Here is a 20296-nt window from a genome sequence, read left to right as displayed (position 1 = left end):
CAGTTTGCAAATACCAAATAGGTACTTGCAAATTGCGCATGCAATTTCAAGGGTGCCAAAAGGACACCCTGATGCAACCCTGAAATTGGTATGTGACCACATGTTGCATACACACATCCCCCAAGGGCATGTATGTGTGCAACATGGAACTTTTAAAAATGCACTTTTGTGCATTTTCCTAAGTTTTAGCAAATTACCATCAACTTGGAATTGATGATAATTTGCGATTCTTATTTGTAAAATCGCACATTTTTTGGGGATAATGCATTGCATTTAAGGAATTGCAATTTGCGATTCTTTAAATGCAATTGCAATTTAAGTAATCACAAATTTAGCGATTACTTAAATTGCGATTCTTGCATTTCGAATGGTACATCCCAAATGCAAAAATACCAGTTGCAAGGGGGCAGATTCTGTGAATCTGCCCGTTTGTGACCGTTTTTTTCGTTGATGCATGTGTCCCTATGTCTTTAAAAAGCAACAAGATAACTATAACAAAAAAAGCAAAAAGATTTAACAAAGTAAGTATACATAAATTATAAAAAAAATATAAACGCACACCAATATCGAGTTAAAATAAACCTAAAGACCTCAACCTCTATAAACTACCAACAAATACACATTTAAAATAAAACTGACACATTTTTTCTTTCAATAGAAAATAAATCACCTGCTCTGTATCACAACACCCTCAACGGAAAAGCTGCAACACAATGTGAAACATATAAAAAGAACATACATGAAAGTATAAAAAATAGAAACAAAGCAAACAAAATGCACTACACATAAAAAATGCATTTATAACATTACACTACTTTCAGTACAATGACAGAGAAAGACAAATATATACCATCCCATCAAGTTAAGCAATTAACCCACCCCAGATGTGACAGAATTGAAATAAGGGGTGTATTGCAGAATCTAAGAGAGGCAAGCAATAGCTCCCAGGAATCCACAACAAAATCCTTAAAGATACACTGCATAAAGTCCCTGAACACATCACAGGCCAACTATCACCTATAACCACTTTAAAACGTTTAATTGCACAAACTATAAAAGCCAGCAGTGATACTCATCTCATCCCTAGAAAATACCAAGACATCAATCAATCAATCAATCAGGGAATTTCAAAGTGCACTACTCACTTATGAGGTTCTCAAAATGCTGGGGGGAGGAAGATGTAGCTCCGGGGTTACCCAAAAATCCAGGTCTTTAGGCTGTTCCTGAATGTGTGCAGGGCGTGGGCGCATCTGATGTTGACCAGGAGTTTGTTCTGGGCCTTGGCAGCGATGTAAGAGAAGGCTCCTCCACCCACTCTGGCTGTGCGAATGACCGGGGTTTCTGCCATGTCGGGGTCAGCTGAGCGGAGGATTCTTTTGGGTATGTTGAAACGGACTCTGTTGTTGAGGTATTTAGGTCCGATGTTCTGGAGTGATTTGTAGGTGTGGGTGAGTAGTTTGAAGGTTGCTTTCTTCTCGACCGGGAGCCAGTGGAGGTCTTGCCTGTGTTGGGTCATGTGCTCCTGCCGGGGGGGTCCTGAGGATCAATCAATCAATCAATCAGTGGTTTATTGAGCATGCTACTCACCCGTGAGGGTCTAAAGGCGCTGGGGGGGGGGGGGAACAGGTGGGTCTCAGTCGAAAAGGCAGGTCTTGAGGTCCTTCCTGAACGTGTGGAGGGTTGGGAAGCATCTGATGTTGATCAAGAGCTCGTTCCAGGTTTTGGCTGCGCTGTAGGAGAAAGCTCTCCTGCCCGTTCTGCTTCTGCAGATGCAGGGGATCTCTACCAGGGCGAGGTCAGCGGTGTGGAGGTTGCTCTTGGGTACATAGAAACATACTCGGTCATTGAGGTATTTGGGTCTGATGTTGTTGAGGGATTTGTAAGAGTGGGTGAGGAGTTTGAAGGTTACCCTCTTCTCGTTGGGGAGCCAGTGGAGGCTTCGTAGGTGTTGGGACATATGTTCATGGCGCGGTGTCCCTAGGACGAGCCTGGCTGCAGCGTTCTGAATGGTTTGGAGCTTGCTTAGGAGAGTTTTGGTGATTCCGGCATAAAGGGTGTTGCCATAGTTAAGTCTGCTGGTAATGAGTGCGTGGGTGATGGTCTTTCTGCAGTCGGGGGGGATCCATTTGAAGGTCTTACAGAGGATGCGGGGGCAGTTGCAACTGGTGGAGGAGATGGCGTTGATGTGGCGGTTCATGGAGAGGGAGGAGTTGAGGATTATGCCGAGGTCTGTCGGGATGGGTGGGCTCCCGAGGGTGGAGTGCCACCAGTTGTTGTCCCAGGTGGAGGTGCAGGGTCCAAGGATGAGCACCTCGGTCTTCTTGGAGTTGAGCTTTAGGCAGCTGTCCTTCATCCCGGCTGCTACACTTCTCATTCCTTCCTGGAAGCTGAGTCTGGTCATTTCTGGGTTCTTGGTGAGGGAGAGGAGGAGTTGGGTGTTGTCAGCATAGAAATATCTGAACATTTAACAATGACACATAATGAGGAACCTTTCCTTTTTATATGATAACCTAAACAATGAAAAACACATTCTAATATTCTCCTCAGCAGGTAACTTACACAAACTAAGCCATTGTCAAATCTAGATGTTGCATGGGACCTTCAAAACATGTCTCAAACTATTCACTCATATATACTCCATACATGGTGAATATCAAAACAAAATATCCCTTTTATATGTGCCCTGCTAGCAAATAAACAAAGCAGCACTTACTATGACCTTTTAAACCACATAAACCAAGTAACTTCTACCCACAAAAAATAATCATAGACTTTGAACAAGCCATGATTCAAACCATTTTAAAGCTTTACTATCACACAGCCATATAAGGCTGTTACTACCATTTCAATCAAAGCATATAGAGACACCTCCAGCAATTGGCACTAAGGGGTCGATTAGGATCGCGGACGGACTTGAGTCCGTCCGCGACCCCTGAGTATGAGGGAACGTCCGCATGGGCTGCGGCGTTCCCTCATGTGCGATTAGGATGTGACCGCCACCCTGGCGGTCACATCCTGGATATTTATCATTGCGGCGGGTGCTGCTTCAAGCAGCACCCGCCGCAATGTTAAAAGTGCATGTGTAACATTTACATGCACAAAGCGGCAGGCACCGCGCGGTGCCTGCCGCATTGTGCATGTAAATGCTGGGGGGTACCATAGGTACCCCCCATGTGCACCCCCCACCCACCAACACCCTGGGGGCCCGCAACGGGCCCCCAAAAGCAAAAGTACACATGCTTTTCCACGGCGGAAAAACCGCCGCGGAAAAGCATGTTTTCAAATGCATCCTAATTTGGCCGGCGGTGTCTGATAGACACTGCCAGCCAAATGAGAGCTTTTCCGCCACGGTTGTAATCCGACCGCGGCGGAAAAGCAGCGGACAGAAACCAAGACCCACCAGCCATCGTAATGTGGCGGTGGGTCTTTGGTGAGTCCGCAGAGGATTTTCCGCCTCCTCCGGGCCGGAGGTGGCTTCCGCCGGCCCGGAGGAGGCGGAAAATCCTCCATCCTAATCGGCCCCTAAGTGTAGAATATGCTACAAACAAACACATTTAACTATGAAATAAAACAAATGATAGCACCAGCCTATGTCCGTGTTACAGAGGTAGCTAACCACTACAATTTTCTAATAGAAAGCCCTTTCTACCAACAAAATTAACACAAACTAATCCCTCAAATGGTTTACTTTGAATATCCTTGGGTTGGCAGACTGCATCTCTCTGGACACAACTGCCAACTCAAATTCCAAATACCAGGGAGGAATATCTATGGGAGCACCTTGGCACAGGAAGCAAAAACAAACAACTCTAGGCGGAATCCAAACCACACTCTGTACATTTTGGTGGCATTACATAAAGAGCAAAGCTACCAACAGCTATGACTGGAGCAATCTGTTACCCAAATTGCACCTAAACTTAGCAAACAATCTAATAGAATATACAACATACTGCAATTTAAAGTAAAACTCTTCATAAACAACAAAGGAGCAGATTACTTAAAAAAAATAGCCAAAAGCATATTATATTATAATTACCAACATACAAACCCCCAAAACTATAACATAAGCTTAAGCATCATGACAAATCATTTTTATATAAATAATAAACATAATAATTTATGACATCAGTCAAAAAGTTATATAAAACTTCAATCTTAAATAAGGCTGAAATAATAAAATAATATATGAATTATTTATATTAAAAATATAAACCTTACTAACCAAACAGCTCAAAGAACAAGCTCAATCCATTACAAAAAAGAATTACAGCACATAAAATACACATTCCAAATAACAATCACATAATAGTTACACAAATAATAAAATCTAACATTTCCCATCCAAAAAATAAATAAAATAAATATGACTTACTGTTCTGTAGCTGCAGATCATCCACTTAGTCAAAAACAGGAAAAATATAATCCAAAAAATGCAAAAGAAAAGCCAATCCAAAAGAGATACCTTGAAGCAATCCAAGGTATTTAGGACCCACAAAAGCCCCAAAAGGTGTTCTGAAAAAGAAACAATTCAGAAAACCCAAAAAATAGAAACCAAAGTTAAAAATATTGATTTATTATAAACCACTATAGATTTCCTTAAAAAAATAAGGTAAATCTCAATGCCCATTGAACACCTTCGTAAATAAAAACAGGAAACCTACCCGCAAATAACAGTACATTCCCAAACGTACATATGCATTACATTCAAACATTATAAAGCAAGTAACATAGCACAATATAACAAAACATATGGAAAGGGGCGACCACTCGGTCCCCCCGAACGTATGGGAGGGGGCCCGGATCCCCCCGGGAAACCATTTTGGGCGGGGGCGTGTCTCGGCTGGTATGCCCGAAGCGGCGTAGCCGGGGCGCGCCTTTTGCCGCCCAAGAAGGGTTGTCCTAGACACCTACACCGTTGGCCACGCCCCGTAGGTGGACCGGAGGAGGGTACACGCCCTCCCGAAGAGGAATAAAAGGAGCAACAATCCAAAGAAGCATCCTCTTGTTCCTGTGCTTGGAAGCTGCACCCTCTCGTTGCACGTGAGCCCTCGACGGAACAAGGAGCAATTTTTTGAGAACTTGTAATTTTGTGTTTCTCTTTCAGCGACTCCGTACCTTCGGATCCAGGACCTCGTGGAGCATTAAGGATCGAATATCCGACAACGATGCCTGGCAAGAGGGCCGGAATGAAGGCTGGGACTGACCAGATGCTTCGCATGTTGATGAAGGATATGGCGAGCATGAAAAAACAGATGGCGGCAATGAACGGTACGGGCAGACCGAAGAAAGTCATCGGACCAGCATTGCCGGGAGTAGTCCCCGCTGGGAGAGGTAAAAGGGCAAGGAATAGGGCGGCAGGGGGGGAGGCCCCAGTTCCCGAGGCACCCCCGGCAAGCCCGGTTAGTCCAGTGGAGGCCCCGGTTCCGATCCCAGACGCGGGCCAACCGATTCCGGTTGTAGTTACGCCCACTAACGAGGAGGATATGCCTCCGGAGTTGGCCGCCCAGTTAGCCGCATGGCTCGGCAAAAATAATGAGGGTGCTACGGCACCAGGAGACACGGCCGAAGAGGCCAGGTTACTAATGAAGCAGTTGCGGCAATCGAGAGATGTCGCGAAGGCGAATCTCCCTCTTGTCTCCCCACAGGTTCCCTCAGAACGACCGGCACCTGGCGTTGGAAAAACAGCGGGACCAGCTTTGGATTCGGGTAAGCAGCCATTGTCAATGGCGAGGGGGGGAACGTTACCCTCAAGAAGGGAAAAGGTGGTCCAACATATTCCGCTGGCCACGAAAGAATTGATTTGGGCTGATAAGTATGTGAATATGTTTTCTCTTTTGACTGACCATCACGAGGTTGAGTATGTGAAGAGTCAGAAGGATTTGTGGCACCCGAATGTGTGGCGCGCAAAAATGGCGGGATTCAGGGTAGATGAGACGATCTCAAATTGGGCCAGGGCATTTGCGATGTTTACTGCGATTATGGGGGAACGTAAGCCTGAGGTTTTGACCGAATTGACCTGCTATCAGACACGTATAATGGATTTCTATGAAACGTATGAGGGCAATGAATGGTTAGGTTATGATACTCAGTTCCGTAAGGCCAAGGAGCACGATTCATCTCTGACGTGGGATTGTCTCGACTCCATCTCTTGGCAGAAGCAGCTCCTGCCGGGCGCGACAAAGTCGTCTTCGCTTGGCGGGAATGGGTCGGCGCCCTCCCGCCATCAATCGGCGGCGCCCTTTCGAGCAGGCGTCGCTGGTGACCACCAACAAAGGAGTGGTGGGAACGGGGGGAAAAAAGGGGTTTGTTGGAACTTTAACAGAGGCAAGTGCACGAGGCCACAAGGGACATGTAAGTTCAGGCATGAGTGTGCAGGGTGCGGACACTCGTCACACCCTGAGAGTTCGTGCAGAGCCAAGAATGGTGATACATGGGGTAGAGGAGGGGCCAAACAGGTCTAATGACGACCGAGGGGTACCGCTACCTATCCCCATAGATATCATGGCAATGATCCCCTGGCTAAATGAATACCCTGATCATGTCTCCGCTGGGGTGTTGCGAGACGGCTTCTCGTATGGTTTCCACATCCCGGCGGGGGATTTTCGGGGGGAATCACTGTGTAAAAACCAACTGTCGGTTCAGCAGCATACGGCGGTGGTGGAAAGTAAGATTGCAAAAGAGGTTGCCAGTGGCCGGGTTGCTGGCCCATATAGGCACCCGCCAGTCACTAATTTTGTTTGTTCACCATTGGGAGTAGTCCCCAAGAAGGACCCAGGTGAGTTTAGGTTAATTCATAACTTGTCGGCTCCTAGGGGTCTTTCAGTGAACGATGCGATTGATCCAGGAATCTGTTCAGTGCGGTACGCATCCTTCGATGAGACCTTCGCCATGTTGAATCGCCTGGGGCCCGGAGCGCTGATGGCTAAATCGGATATTGAGTCAGCGTTCCGGTTGCTCCCGGTACACCCACGGGATCAGCGTCTGTTAGGTTTTGTGTTTCAGGGACGCTACTACATGGATAGATGTATGCCAATGGGTTGCTCCATCTCTTGTGCTTATTTTGAGAAATTCAGTTGTTTTCTGCAATGGGCGTTCACCAGAGCCACGGGCTATACCCAGGTTATGCACTACCTAGATGATTTTTTGTTCTTGGGGCCAGCCGGTGACACGGAATGTGCACAGGCCTTACTGGAATTTCGCACTCTCATGAAACAGTTTGGCGTGCCATTGGCACCAGGGAAGACGGTGGGGCCATCGACTTCACTCGAGTTTCTTGGAATTGAGCTCGATTCGGTGGAGGGATGCTTCCATTTGCCCAGGGAAAAAGTGGTGAAATTCAGGGCCTCTCTAGAACTGTGCATTAGCAAAGAAAAAGTATCTCTCCATCAGTTACAGCAAGCAGTGGGACAGCTTAACTTTGCCCTTAGAGTGATACCAATGGCCCGCCCCTTTTCCCGCTCTATTGCACAAGCCATGGTCGGTCTCAAGGAAGGGCACCACCGCACAAGACTGTCTGCAGAGGTTCGCCAGGATATGCGCATATGGTTGGCATTTCTGGCAGATTTCAACGGTCGAGTCGTGTGGAGCAAGTCACCAGCATCCTCGGAGGAGCTGGGTTTGTGGACCGACTCGGCAGGGAGCGTGGGATTTGGCGCCATTTTCGGTAATCAATGGTCGGCACAAACATGGCCGATGTGGTGGCACACCAGTGGGCTCACAGGTAACATTGGGCTCTTGAATTGTTCCCCATTTTTGTGGCGCTGAAGGCATGGTCAGATGAGTTTCGTGATCGCACAGTGGTGTTTTGGTCCGACAACATGACCGTTGTCGAATGTTTAAATAATCAAGCAGCACGCTGCAAGTGGATATTGAGATTACTGAAGGAAATTGTACTACTTTGTATGAGACTGAACATTCAGTTTAGGGCGAGGCATGTGCCGGGTGTGCTGAACCAGGCGGCTGATGCACTCTCTCGTTCCCACATGCAGGCCTTCAGGGCTTATCTACCTTCCACGGACCTTGTGGCGGCACCATTTCCCGAAGCACTCTGGTTACTCGGTGCCCTGGATTACAGGACCTCGTGGGAGCAAGCCTAGCCCCCAGGACAAGGAAGGCATACGAAGGAGCGTTTCGTTCCTATTGTGCATTTTTGGGTCCAGCAGGAGGGGATAATTGGGGGCAGGAGGAGTATGTCCTAAAGTTTTTAGTAGCACTCCACAAGGCAGGCCGATCAGCGGCAACGGCCAATAGGCACCGGGCCGCCATTGCATTCATGGCACAGGCGCATGGCATCAGGGACCCCACATCGTCCTTTCTGGTAAAGAAGGCACTGCGAGGGTGGCAACGCCTCGAGGGTCATAGAGTAGACGAGAGGCGCCCGATTGGGCTAGAAAGGTTGTCCCTGCTGATGTCGGTACTCCTCGCGACATGTTCCTCCCAGTCCGAGGCAGTGCTGCTCCGGGCCGCTTTCGCATTAGCATTCCATGGGGCTATGCGGGTGAGCGAGCTGGTGGCAAAAAATAAGCAGGATACGGGGGGAGGTCTGTGTCGGGAACACATTCTGATCAAGGGTGATTCAATGGTAGTCACAATAGCCAGGTCCAAGACCGATCAGGGTGCTATGGGGGGCAGTATTGTTGTCCAGCGCATGCGAGGGTCCCCCATGTGCCCGGTAAAATGCGTTGAGGAATATTTAGCGCAAAGGGCGGTAGCATGGGGGGGGAAGCTTGCTGCGACACACCGACGCCACCCCACTGACTAGGTTTCAGTTTCAGCCGGTGCTAACGATGGCAATCGCGGCAGCGGGCTTGGACCTGGGCGATTTTGGGACCCATTCCTTTACGATAGGGGCTGCTACAGAGGCTACAGCCAGGGGTCTGAGTGTGGAAAAGGTGAAACAATTGGGACGATGGTCCTCGAACTGTTATAAAAGGTATATGCTGTTGCACATGTTGTGAAGCCAATGTCATGCACTCACGCTTCTTGTCTTCTGTTTGGTTTACAGTTTCGCGAGCATGCTATGCGGGGCGGACTGTGCAGTCGACCCGACACCTGGGGACCAGCGGTCAAAGATCACCGGCTGAGGAAAGAGTGGTGTGGGTCGTGGGCCACTCATACGTGAGGCGTGCCGGGGACGTATTCAAAGCAGGTGACATGATTCACGCGGCTGGGGAATACGGGTGCAGGGTGACCTTCCACGGAAGGGGCGGGCTCTGTATTGACCAATTTCAATGTTTTGTGGAGGGACTGTTAGAGCGGACAAGGTCACCGCCGTCTGTAATCATAGTACACCTGGGAGGCAATGATTTGGTGACACTCGGTCGGCGAGTACTACTCGAGCGAGTTCTATCTACTGTTAGCTGGTTGGCGAGAAGGATTCCGGGGTGCACGATAGCATGGTCACACATGATTCCCAGGAAGGTGTGGCGGGGGGCCCTCTCTGTATCAGCTTTGATTCATTCAGTAAAGAAAGTCAATAACAAGCTTAGTAGGTTGTTTCGCTCGGGACAGTTGCATTGTATTCCGCATGGATGTATTCGGGGGGATCACATGTATCTCAAAGATGGGGTCCATTTGTCCAGGGAAGGGAATGTCTTACTCATAGGAGACTTCATAGCATGGTTAAGGGGTTTGTAAAAGCATGACCTTTAGTAGGAGTGTGGGGGGGCCGGATAGCCGGTCAACTATCCGGCCTGTGGCGGTAAGATCATGATCGGTGAGCAGTAATTTCAAGATCCCTAGAGGGGGGGCGCCACCCATTATGGATGGGAGCGCCCGGGGGGAGGCGGCCATTGGCCCCTCCCACGGGGAGGCGGCACCCACTAAGTATGGGGTCGCCTAAAGGGAAGGCGGTCATAGGCCCCTCCCAGGGGAGGAGGCTGCTAGATGCCCCTCCTACGAATTTCCCGGGGCCAGGACATCCGCGACGGCAGATGTGATAAACAGTGTGGGGTGGGAGGGGGGTCCACGCTACCTTCTAGACACCTCACACGAGTCCTCGGACGACCATCAAGATGGCGTCGAGTTAAATAAGGGGCCCCCGCTAAGACAAGGGAAATTGGAAGTTGGCACAGAGGTACAGTCCTCTGTGCGCCCGCCCCTCACACGTGAGGGGGGAGTTCTGGTATTAGGGATCTGACACCGGTTACGACCTTGCCGTTGGCCCGTAATGTTAGGATGTACAATTTTTATTTAGAAAGTATGCATTTGCAGGATGTTTAGACTCGGCTAGGAGAACCTTTGTATTAGAGATTTGTTAAGGTTAGCCAATAAACATGTCCGCATCGTAATGTCATAAATGAAAAATTGTACATGATATGAAACTGTTATTTTAATGTTTTAATTTTGTTTCATATTTTAATAAATACGGCCGGGAGGGTAACTCCCTCCCGCCTTCCAAAAGTTCAGAACTGTGTCCGTCTTCCCATCCTTGGGGATTGTGTTGGGAGGGGGTGACAGGCATCCCGGCCATATGGAAAGGGGCGACCACTCGGTCCCCCCGAACGTATGGTAGGGGGCCCGGATCCCCCCGGGAAACCATTTTGGGCGGGGGGCGTGTCTCGGCTGGTATGCCCGAAGCGGCGTAGCCGGGGCGCGCCTTTTCCCGCCCAAGAAGGGTTGTCCTAGACACCTACACCGTTGGCCACGCCCCGTAGGCGGACCGGAGGAGGGTACACGCCCTCCCGAAGAGGAATAAAAGGAGCAACAATCCAAAGAAGCATCCTCTTGTTCCTGTGCTTGGAAGCTGCGCCCTCTCGTTGCACGTGAGCCCTCGACGGAACAAGGAGCAATTTTTTGACCCACCCACCAGCCCCTTATGGCAACGTTAGTACTGCAATAAAATTGATTTGCTTTGATAGTATCTTTTTCTCCTGGTTTGGTGGTTAATAAAGATGTCAATGTTTGTACTGCAATAAAATGATTTGCTTCATAACAATTTTCTTCCCCAGTGGAGCAGGGTATCACAGTCTAATTGAAAGTGATGTTGAATGTTTAGTTAAAAGGAAAAATTTTGCAATGTAAGTTTATTTTCTTTCTTCAATAGGTATATAAACGTCGTATTTATTTTTTGGTCGGGCGGTAAGGTCATGATCGGTGAGCAGTAATTTCAAGATCCCTAGAGGGGGGGGGCGCCACCCATTATGGATGGGAGCGCCCGGGGGGAGGCGGCCATTGGCCCCTCACACGGGGAGGCGGCGCCCACTAAGTATGGGGTCGCCTAAAGGGAAGGCGGTCATAGGCCCCTCCCAGGGGAGGAGGCTGCTAGATGCCCCTCCTACGAATTTCCCGGGGCCAGGACATCCGCAACGGCAGATGTGATAAACAGTGTGGGGAGGGAGGGGGGTCCACGCTACCTTCTAGACACCTCACCCGAGTCCTCGGACGACCATTAAGATGGCGTCGAGTTAAATAAGGGGCCCCCGCTAAGACAAGGGAAATTGGAAGTTGGCACAGAGGTACAGTCCTCTGTGCGCCCGCCCCTCACACGTGAGGGGGGAGGTCTGGTATTAGGGATCTGACACCGGTTACGACCTTGCCGTTGGCCCGTAATGTTAGGATGTACAATTTTTATTTAGAAAGTATGCATTTGCAGGATGTTTAGACTCGGCTAAGAGAACCTTTGTATTAGAGATTTGTTAAGGTTAGCCAATAAACGTGTCCGCATCGTAATGTCATAAATGAAAAATTGTACATGATATGAAACTGTTATTTTAATGTTTTAATTTTGTTTCATATTTTAATAAATACGGCCGGGAGGGTAACTCCCTCCCGCCTTCCAAAAGTTCAGAACTGTGTCCGTCTTCCCATCCTTGGGGATTGTGTTGGGAGGGGGTGACAGGCATCCGGCCATATTGATACATTACTAAAACAGGGTACGAAAACCCAAAACTACACACTAGTGAAAAACCCTAATAATAATACAACATAGGGTCAGAGGCTTTGCAACACTCATCATATGTTTCACATCGGACTGCCTAATCACAAACTAGGTGGTCGGAATTGAAACCGGCCAGTCATTCTGGCTGGATTCTGACAGGCTCAAGGAGCACATCAGCCAGTTGAGACCGGCCGGTAATCCCAATAAGCCGGGTCTGGTGGCTCAGTGGACTAATGCGTCCATTGCAGGGGCCTGTGTTCGACCTCATGGTCACAGGTTCAAATCCCGGCAGATCCACTCAGCCTTTCATCCATCTGAAGTCGATAAAATGAGTACCATTGAGTTGGGTAACAATAAACATCTGTTGTTCCGCGCTAAGACACCTACAGGTAATCGTGTGATTTACAAATACACCTGTTATGTTATGTTAATGGACGGCGTTTCCGCCATTGGGATTATGATATTCAGTTTCCCATAGGCTTCCCATGGAAAACCTGTCAGAAAGCGAGTTTGGGGGCCCCAAGCAGGGCTCCCTTCTCCTTGCGGCCTCCGACTGTGGACTGAGGGGACACCTATGTTGCTCCCCTGTTGATCCCTGCACTGCGTGGGAGGCACCTTGAGGTACCTGCCACACGGTGCAGGGATGTACACAGTCGGCCATTTCTCTATGGGAGCTTGTGCTATGGCCGTTTACAGCCGTAGCACAAGCTCCCATTGAGAAATGGGAGTGTACGCTTGCACCATATGCGGTCGCATTTTAATTGTGGTGTCGGGACTGCCGACCGAAGGTCGGTCGGTCCTGAGACCGAAATGGTGTTGGTCAGAGGAAACTCAGACCGACGGCATAATAAGGCCCCAAATGTACACAAAACCCAAAAACAACACTAAAACTAACCTCTAGACCTTCCCCCTACTCTCCACCCTAAAAACCCTTAAAATGAACTTTAAAAAGGTCGTATCTGTTCTGAAGAGGAAGAGCATCTTACCAGTGACCTGGTGCCCTGCTTGTGACCCGTGAAGAGCCAGGGAGCCCGTGTGGCACCCCAAGGCAGCACCATGAGCAACAACAACAACCAGCAGAGCAAGAGGGTAACCAACGAGCCTCCCTGGTCCTGACACTGCAAGAGAACCAAAGCCTCTTCAACCTGCTGAGCAAGAAAAGCGTGACTATGTCTTCAGCGGTTGTTCAGCTGTATGCAGCAGAAAGAAACTCCATGTGGTCAAAGAAACACTGTGGGGTAGCTTGCCTGGTGAAAGACAATCTGCAGCAGTCCTATTTCATCAGAATACACGACATTAAGGAAGGAAGACAATTGTTTGAACAGGAGCTGTATGTTAATTTCACTTACAATTGCCCTAGAGTGTATTTTCATACCTTTGTTGCTGATAACTATCAGGCTGCTCTCAATTTTGCAAATGAGGAAGAAGCTAGAAAATTTAGGAAAGTCATAACAGAATTACTTGATAAACAGAAACGGAAATCTGAACACAGGAAAGCTCCAGTGAATGGGCCAAGTCTGCCAATGGCAACTGTTGACATCCGAAATCCAGAAATGAACAGATTCTATAGTTCACCTGCACAAGTCAATAACACTCAATATAACAACCGAGAGAAGAAACGAGGGAAACAGAAGAAAAAAAGGATAACAAAAGCAGACATTGGAACACCAAGTAATTTCCAACATATTGGACATGTTGGTTGGGATCCGAACACAGGGTTTGATGTTAACAACTTGAACCCAGAGTTAAAAAATTGTTCGACATGTGTGGAATCTCAGAAGATCAGCTGAAGGATTAGAAAACTTCCAAAGCCATTTTATTGAAAAAAACTGGTGGTGTTGAAGCTGTAAAGAACGAGTTGCGCAGGCAGGCTCCTCCGCCACCACCTTTTTGAGGAGGGCCACCCCCACCTCCACACAATTCAGGTCCTCCGCCACCTCCGGTCAGAGGAAGAGGAGTGCCTCCACCGCCTCCACCTCCTTCTAGAGCTCCAACTGCAGCACCCCCACCTCCATCTCCGTTCAGGCCTGGCTCTTCCGTGCCTCCTCCACCTCCAAACAGAGTGCACCCTCCACCACCTCAAGCTCCGGCCGTTTCTTCACAGTGGGCCCCACCACCTCCTCCTCTACCACCCTCAATGTCCAAGTCTGGGGCACCTCCCCCTCCACCACCACCTCCTCCACCGCCTCCTGGACCTCCTCCTCCACCTGGACCATCTTCCGATGGTGATATGCAAGTTTCAGTTTCTTCAGGAGGCAAGTCTGCCCTCTAGGAGCAAATAAGAGAAGGAGCGGCACTTAAGAAAGTGGATCAGAAAGATCAGAAAGAAAACAGACCGGTATCTTGCATTGGAAGAGATGCACTATTAGATCAAATCAGACAAGGCATACAGCTAAAGGCTGCTCCCGACGGGATGGATGCAGTGCCCTCCTCACCTGCACCTACCTCAGGAATTGTGGGTGCATTAATGGACATGATTCAAAAAAGGAGTAAAGCCATTCATTCTTCAGATGAGGATGAGGATTAAGATGATGAAGAAGATTTTGAAGATGATGATGAATGGGATGATTGATCAATATATATATATATATATACATACATATATATGAATATATATTATATATTTTTTTAAGGTGAATGAATACTAAACACTACTTCCTGTCTAAGAATACTGTAAAATGATCATGTAAATGTTCTACCAATTTGCTGTATATTTTTGTTGCCTTTTCGCTTTCTTAATAATCTGTGCAATACCTCAGCCTGATCAGTAACGTTTTGTCATAACCATCCAAAATACTCCCTCTTGATGAGCGCAAGTTTACATCGTTATGTTGATATGTAAATGTTCCATTCCACGAATCCAATAAGGGAGTTTCAATGTAACGTATGAGAACGACAAAACACTTCTAATAGTAAGTTATAATGCAAAAAGAAAACACTATTTTCATACCTTACTTTTCTGTATCTAGATTTTCGTATTAAAACTTAGTAAGAGCACTACACTATTTTTTAAATAATGCTGATCTTTTTATTTAGCCTCCTCGTTGCAGAGGGAGTGCTGCATTGGAAGGCGAGGCTAATCTAACTTTTTGCACGATTTTTAGCACACTACATTTCTGTGCAAAACAGCATATCACTAAAATACTACGAGACTGCGCAGAAACTGGCATGAACTGTTAATGTGTCTTAACCCATGCTGCAGCGAGATCCGCTGTTGAACGGCAGCAATATTTAAAACATGCATTAATTAAACCATTTGGCATACTTTATTTAATTGTGCCCTACTTGCTCTTTATTCTAATTTGAATTAAAATCACAGTTTTACTGTATAGGGTAGGTGTATTCAGATACCGAGCCATTTTCCAAATGAATGTATCTTTTAATTGTTAATGTTGCTAATTTCCTCCTTTGGGGATGCTTTTTTGGTGATTGACACTGTAGGGCATGGGTACTCACAAACTTTCTCTCGGGGGCCAAATTTACAGTGTGGTTTGTGTCCGAGGGCCGCACCGGTGGGGGCGGGGTCAGTGGGAAAGGGGCGGGGCTAGAGTAACAAAAAAACTGTGACCATAATGTTGATCATAGGTCCCTGCAGCGGACTCCTTCGTCCACTGAGCCACCAAACCCGGCATAGACACACATCTCTCTCCCTCTCCCTCTCTCCCCCTCTCTCTCCCTCTCTCACCCTCTCTCCCTCCCTCTCCCTCGCCCTCTCCCTCTCTCTGACTCTCTGTCTCCCTCTGACTCTCTCTCTCTCTCCATCTCTTTCTCTCTCCATCTCTCCCTCTGTCTCACTCACTCTGACTCTCTCACTCAGTCTTACTCACTCTCTCTGTCTCCCTCCCTCTCTCTCCCTCTCACTCTCCCCCTCTCCCTCTCCCTCCCCCTTTCTCTCTCCCTCTCCCTCTCTCTGTCTCCCTCTGACTCTGTCTCCCTCTGACTCTCTCTCTCTCCATCTCTCTCCATCTCTCCCTCTATCTCACTCACTCTGACTCTCTCACTTTCTCCCTCCCTCTCTGTCTCCCTTCCTCTCTCTGTCTCCCTCACTCCCTCTGTCTCCCTCACTCCCTCTGTCTCCCTCTCTCTGTCTCCCTCCCCCTCTCTGTCCCCCTCCCTCCCACTGTCTCCCTCCCTCCCACTGTCTCCCTCCCTCCCTCTGTCTCCCTCCCTCCGTCTGCCTCCCTTTCCCTCCCTCCCTCGCTTTCCATCCCTCGCTCTCCCTCACTCTCCCTCCCTCCCTCCCTCCCCATCCCTTCCCCTTCCTCTCCCTCGCTCTCCCTCCCTCACTTTCCCTCTCCCTCTCTTTCCCTCCCTCTCTCTGTCTCCCTCCCTCTCTCTGTCTCCCTCCCTCTCTCTGTCTCCCTGCCTCCCTCTGTCTCCGTCTGCCTCCCTTTCCCTCCCTCCCTCTCCATCCCTCCCTCGCTCCCTTTCCCTCCCTCACTTTCCCTCTCCCTCTCTTTCCCTCTCTCTAGCTCTCCCTCCCTCTGTCTCCGTCTCCCGATTAAGAAGGGAGACTCCTGATTTTTAAAGCCAAAAAGTGCTTTATTTTGGCTGGCTCCCGCCCGAAATGTGGAAACGGTAATCCCAAATTACAATACACCAGATATTGGAGCAGCCCACTGCTACTATAACATACTGCCATGGAACGCAAAGCATCAGTACATCACAACTGCTCTGCTTACATGTACATTTTGCACGAGGCCAAATGCCAAAAGAAATTAACAGCAATTGAGGTACTGCTGCTATACATACTTACAAGTGTCAGTTCCAGTGTGTCCCTTATGCTGGTGGTTTAACGGTGTTTGGGAGTAGACAGCCAAGAAGACACTCTCTTTGAGCACTGCAGCACTGCTGTAAATCCGTCGTCCTGGACCCGGACCTTCGTATCATTTTCAAAGGACCTGGCCCGAGAAGGGAGGGGTCAATCTGCGTGACTCTCCGAGGGTCTGAGAGGAGCTGTGCTGCTCTCCAGGTGCTGAAATTGCCTTCCTCAGTGCAATTGTGTGTCCCCTTGGCCCCCACATGGAAGGCAGGTGAATATTACAGCTCTATCTGGCGAGGTTGCCTGAGTCACGTAATCCGCCAGGGAGGGAAAGGCTGCTGAGAGGCAGGCGATCGGTGCAGGGCCTGCAGGAATTTCCAAAACTAAGTGAGAGTGAGTGTGACCTGTAGGGCCACAAACCATGGACCAAAATACGGGCCCACTTCTGTCTGTTTCCAGATGGAAGGTAGTCTGTAGTAGTGTAGATTGACACACACACACACACCAAGTTTCCTGCTAGCATTGCTCAAAGGGGCTCCTGCGTATACAACTGTCAACCCGTGCTCAGGGGAAATGCCTTTCCAGGGCATGCATATTGGAAGTCATGCAGCAGATCTTATAATTGCTACAAGCCACAATGAGCACCGAAGCCCACTTCCTACCTTTGTTCGGGAGTCTGTGCGCTATGCAGGAGCCGGATATTGCGCTAATCACAGGCACGTGACTCGGGCGTGATCTGTAATTAAAAGGCGGCCGTAACTCCTTAAGTGACGTTTCGTGTGATGTTGTAGTGCCTGAACCAAGGGGGTATTGTATTCTTTGTTTCGTGCATGAATGTGCAAGCCCTCTAAAACGCATTGCGCAAAATATGTTTTCCTGGAAGTGTTTTGATAAACGTGGGATATGGTTGGTTGGTTCGTTAGGACTATCTGTTACATTCTATCTGAGGATGGCCTGACAGCATGAATAAAGCTGTAGTACCGGCCCTGAAAAATAAGTGCCGGTGCTCACGGAAAGCTCCGGCACAAATTAGGCCCATGTAGCACTATTCCCTCCCTTGCTTTCCCTCCCTCCCTCCCTCTGTCTCCTTCATTTTTTTTTAAAAAAGGCTGTCTGCAACCAGAGCTGACTCAGAGACTCTGCTGCCTGTGGGGGCCGGGCGATTGCCGCCGTAGTCAGAGTGGGGCTGCAGGGGCGTTGTGAGGTGAAAATAGCCTCATTAACATGTTAATGGTCACCATTAACATGTTAATGAGGCTATTTTCACCTCTCAGCGCCCCTGCAGCCCCACTCTGACTACGGCGGCAATCGCCCGGCCCCCACAGGCAGCAGAGTCCCTGAGTCAGCTCTGGTTGCAGACAGCCTTTTTTAAAAATAAAAAAAAAACTCGGGTAGATGTCTGAAAGGTCCGCGGGCCGCCAGAGAAGGCTTGCCGGGCCGCCAGCGGCCCGCGGGCCGTACTATGAGTACCCCTGCTGTAGGGGCATGTTTCCTTCAATCATGTTCAATTAATTTTATATGTGTCAAGAACTCGGAAACCTTATTTTCCTTTGTATAGTGTGCATTAGACACCACACAGTAACCATACCATTCAAAGACCGCAGTTGTATATGTATACTTAACCCTTTCGCTGCGGCGGCTATTCCGCCGCAGCGCTAAGTGGGCGGGGCGGCCGCTCGGCGGCCGCATGCTGGTGACAGAACCGCTCCGTCACCAGCCGCGGTTGTGCTGTGCTGGTGATGGAGCAGTTCCGTCATGACCCGCCCGCTCATTAAAACTGCCGCGCAGGCGTGAAATCAGCGCCGCGCAGGCGCGGCGGCCGGGCCATGACGGAACCGCCCCGTCATCAGCACAGCCCAACCGTAGCTGATGACGGAGCGGTTCCGTCATCAGCAGGGGAGGGGTTAAAACCTGTAATAGTCATTTCTTTCAACTGTACAGTGAGGAGAGGTATATATGTACATGTGTGCACACCGCTATACAGTTTACTGTCCGGTTAAAGGAGCAGTTTACCCTAGTATCGTCCTATAGGATGCACAATCATTGTGAACGTTGAACACTAGCTTTAAAGCGAGAGCGCACTTACCCTTCAAAAAGCACTAATACTCAAAAGCTTTAACTTCCACTAGCAGGCCTTTACAGGAAATGTTTGAACGCATGAATCTCAAATTGTAGAGGCCTAATAGCTCAAAATAAATAGAAGTTGTGTAATTAAGTGTAAATGCAAATAAATTATGCCCCTAGGTCCAACGGTTCGAGGATATCAGAAGACAAGTGCGAAGCAGAGCTGAAGTACACTTGATCCTAATAGGCTGAGCCTGTGTGGTCTGTCTTAAGTAAATGAAAAATATACTGGCCCTTATTTATGAGGCCTTGCGTCAGTTTTGCGCCACCGGTGCGTCACTTTTTGTGACGCACCAGCGGCGTAAAATATGCGCCTTGTTGCGCCATATTTAAAAAGTGACGCATCTAGGTAGATGCGTCACTTTTTAAACCCCTGCGCCACATTATACCTGCGTCAGGTATAATGTATGCAGAGGGGGCGTTCCCCCGCAAAAAGCCTCGTAATAGTGACGCAGTGAAATCTATGAGATTTCACTGCGTCACTTTTAGGATGCTGTTGCGTCAAAATCTTGCGCCTGCCTCACAGCAGGCGTAAGACTGACGCAAGCCCTTTCACATGGGGCTTTCCCCATGTGAAAGGACGCATTGCTGGAGTTGCGTCACTTTTGTGACACACTCCAGCAATGCGTCACTTTTGCGCTTACAGATACGTCAGAAATACTGACGTATCTGTAAGTCCTTGCGACATGATGCGTCATATATTAAATATGACGCATCAGGAATGTCGCAAGGAGTGCGCAGTGAAAAGTGACGCATCGCTGTTTTCACGCAGGGATGCGTCACTTTTCATAAATGAGTCCCACTGTACCTTCATACTGTTGTGAAACTAATGATGCACAATGTTACCCGAATTAATACTACAGGCTCAAAATATGCACTTTTGAGCTAAATTTGCATTTAATGTAATCAACTTTATAATATGTGTACAGGGCTGGGGAAGAATAAAATCTCTTGCACGTTTCGAATTGGTGCCCAAAAATTGGAATCCAGATTTTTTTAGTCTTCTCTTGGTTAGGTTGTATGTTTCATAGATTTATCAAAAATATGGTGTAATTTCAAGTCCATGATCTCAACTCTGAAATATTGACAATGAGTGGTGTTTTATTCTGCTGCTCCATGAATACATTTAGTTTTATTTTACATTCACGTAAAGTAGTTAAGCCCCACTCGAAAAAAACTTGCATTCAGGAGAACTCTTTCTTACGTTAATGTTAAGTTTCCGTAAAGTGTTATATCTGCCAACTTGTGGCCTCTTAGCACTACGTATCACCAGGCAGAAACCAGCAAAAGTGACAAAAAATGTAACTCATTGAGTGAGTTAATTTAACGCCTGGTGTGTTGCTGCAGAGCATCTACACAGAGCATCCGTTAAACATAACAGCAGATAACCCCATGCCTTTCAAGGAATGTGTGATCCTCTGCATTTTTTTGCACTTCAGCACTTAAACTGTGGGCACAAGATACTGTGTTCATGGCCATCAGATAACTTAAACTTCTGTTTGTTAAAACCAAACATAATCATTTATGCACCT

The 20296-nt window shown here is 48.3% G+C and overlaps 1 pseudogene; it reads left to right on the top strand.

The window, feature by feature from the left end:
- The first annotated feature begins 12897 nt into the window (after positions 1-12897).
- On the top strand, positions 12898-14450 carry LOC147697092 (actin nucleation-promoting factor WASL pseudogene; annotated as a pseudogene).
- The last annotated feature ends 5846 nt before the right edge of the window (positions 14451-20296 follow it).

The sequence above is a fragment of the Lissotriton vulgaris genome, chromosome 8 (assembly GCF_964263255.1).
Source record: "Lissotriton vulgaris chromosome 8, aLisVul1.2, whole genome shotgun sequence".
In the NCBI taxonomy this organism is placed as follows: domain Eukaryota; kingdom Metazoa; phylum Chordata; class Amphibia; order Caudata; family Salamandridae; genus Lissotriton; species Lissotriton vulgaris.
The sequence above is the reverse complement of the archived record's forward strand: the minus strand, read 5'-3'. Positions and strand labels throughout refer to the sequence as shown.